This window comes from Marmota monax, unplaced genomic scaffold (genome assembly GCF_021218885.2).
Source record: "Marmota monax isolate L192 unplaced genomic scaffold, Marmota_monax_Labrador192_F-V1.1 WCK01_AAM20220418_F8-fsc00111, whole genome shotgun sequence".
Taxonomy (NCBI): Eukaryota; Metazoa; Chordata; class Mammalia; order Rodentia; family Sciuridae; genus Marmota; species Marmota monax.
Window position 1 is genome coordinate 3747190 of NW_026695067.1, and position 2842 is coordinate 3750031.

Genomic DNA, 2842 nt, shown 5'->3' on the forward strand with positions numbered 1-2842 from the left:
TCAGTGGTTGAGTGCCCCTGAGTTCATTCCCCAGTACCCTCGCCCCCCACAATCATTTTCCCTTGAGGACACTTTGTCCTTTGAAGAAGGAGAGGTGGGGCTGGGAGGGCGCCGGCGCTGGTCAATACTTCAGCCATGCTAGGCCTCCATGGAGGCCCAGCTGCGGTCTCCATAGTCTTACAGCAGCTCCCGGGAGTTGAAGGCAGGCGTCAGTGGCAGGTGGACGTCCTGCAGTTTGGTCTGGCCGATCCGCTTTTGCTGCTATTGATCAGTCTTTCCGGCAAACCGTCTCTGGTGTCGCCCAGGCAGTAGGTTTTGCTCAGATACTGAAAATAGTCCTTGTAGCAGCCTGTGCGTACAGAGAGAGCCTCCAGCTTCTTGGTGTCAGTGACCTAAGGTCGCCCTGGGAGAATGGCTTGGTGACAGTCACGTCCCTGACTTTGCCTCACGTCCCTGACTAAGCCTTCTTCCTCCCCACTTTGGAGCAGCTCATTTCTTCCTTTCTTCAGACTGCGGCTCACTGTGCTCTTCCCGGAGCTCCTTCGGACCCGGTACAAATCTGAGTTTGCAATTCCGTTGTGTTTTTCCTTGAGCTTTTTTCCGAGGGGCCGTTTTGCCCTTGAGGGGCTTTTTCAAGGTCTCCTTGGCTGCACTGGTAGAATCAAAAGACGAAGTTGAAGTTTTAAAGGTTCTGCTGCTTCCGATTTTTGATGTGGAAAAGGTGCCGCGGGACCTTTCCTGGTGTCTTTCCTCTTCCATCCCTTGGACCTCACGGAGGTTACTGTCCCCGCGTTTGTTTTCTTCTCTCATTTCCTGTGGTTTCTGGCTAATGACTTCCCCTGGCATTTGACTTCGTGTTGTGCGACTGAGTGCTCTTCCTCTAGCCATGGCCCGGCTCTGTCACCGCCTTGGTTCAATTTTGATAGGTGATATGTGTCCAAATATTTGTCCATTTCTTCTAAATGTCTCAATTTATAGCATATAGTTTTCCCCAAAATGATCCTTTGAATTTCTATGGTATCAGTTGTAAATCTTCTTTTTCATCTCTAGTTTTATTTATTCAGGTTTTCTCTCCCTCTTATCCTCCTTCCCTGTACTGAGCCACATCCCTAGCCCTACATACATACTCTTTTAAAAGCTTATGTGGTGCTGAGGATCCAACCCAGTACCTCACATGTGCTAGGCAAGCGCTCTACTGCTGAGCCACAACCCCAGCCCATTCTCAGCCCCTTTTACTTTTTATTTTGAGACTGGATCTCACTAAATTGCTGAGGCTTGCCTTGAACTTCTGATCCTCCTGCTCACCCTCCTGAATTGCTGGGATTATAGGCATAGGCCGCCACACCTAGCTTCTATTTCATTTATTTCTGCTCTGATCTTTCTTATTTCTTTCCTTTTACTGATTTGATGTTTGGTTCATTCTTCCTTTCCTAGGACCTCACGATGCAATATTAGGTTATTTATTTAAGATCTTTCTCTTTTTTATGTAGGTATTCATTGCTATAAATTTCCCTCTTAATACTGCTTTCACTGTATCCCAAAGATTTTGGAATGTGATATTTTCATCTAATTAAGGAATTTAAAATTTCTCCTAAGACTTCTTCAATGACCCATTGTTCATTCAAAAATGTGTTAGGCCAGGTGAGGTGGCATGTGCCCATAATTCCAGTGAATTGGGACATTGAGGTGGAAGGATTGCAAGTTTGACCCTTGGCAACTTAGTGATACCTTGTCTCATAATAAAAAAATAAAAAGGAGGCCACATGTGGTGTTGCACGCCTATAATCCCAGCAGCTTGGGAGGCTGAGGCAGGAGGATTTTGAGTTCAAAACCATCCTCAGCAATGGTGAGGCACTAAGCAATTCAGTGAGACCCTGTCACTAAATAAAATACAAAATAGGGCTGGGGATGTGGCAGAGTAGTTGAGTGTCCCTGAGTTCAATCCCTAGTACCAAAATAAATAAATAAATAATAAAATTAAAAGAGCTGGGCATTTAGCTCAGTGGTAAAAGTCAGCTAGATTCTCCCATCTGCTTCTGTTTTTTTATTATAATTATTATTTAAATTTTTTTAGTTGTTGATAGACCTTTATTTATCTTTATGTGGTGCTGAGAATCAAACCCAGTGCCTCATGCACGCTAGGCGGGCGCACTACCACTTGAGCCACCTCCCCAGCCCTAGCTCAGTGGTAAAGCACCCCCAGGTTCAATCCCCAGTACCCCCTGCAAAAAAATTATTCAGTCTCCATTTGTGTAATTTCTACAGTTTCTCTTGCTGTTGACATCTAGTTTCATTTCATTATGATTAGAAAAGATACAGGACATTAGTTTTACCTTTTGGATTTGTTAAGACTTGTTTTATGATCCAATATATATTCTATAAAAAGTTACATGTGCTGATGAAAATAATGTGTATTCTACAGTTATTGGATGGAATATTCTGTATATGTTAAGTCCATTTGATCTGTTATGTGATTTAACTCTGATATTCCTTTAAAAAAATTTTTTTTAGTTGTTGACGACCTTTATTTTATATATATATGTATATATATATATATATATATATATATATATATATATATATATATCTGATAATTGAACTCAGTGCCTCACACATGCAAGGCATGTGCTTTACCACTGAGTCACAACCCCAGCCCTCTGATAATCCTTTTAAATTTTTTTTCTGGATAATCTGCAAGAGAGGTACTGAAGTTCCCCACTATTATTGTATTAAGACCCATCTCTCCCTTTAGGCCTAATAATGTTTGTTTTATAATATTTGGTGTTCCAACATTTGGTGGTATACATTTGTAATTGTTATATCTTCTTGATGATTGACATTC

General features: G+C 41.9%; 1 pseudogene; it reads right to left on the bottom strand.

Annotated features, from left to right (window-relative positions):
• Nucleotides 1–209: 209 nt before the first annotated feature.
• On the bottom strand, nt 210–953 carry LOC124081687 (N-lysine methyltransferase KMT5A-like; annotated as a pseudogene).
• Between the last annotated feature and the right edge of the window lie 1889 nt (nt 954–2842).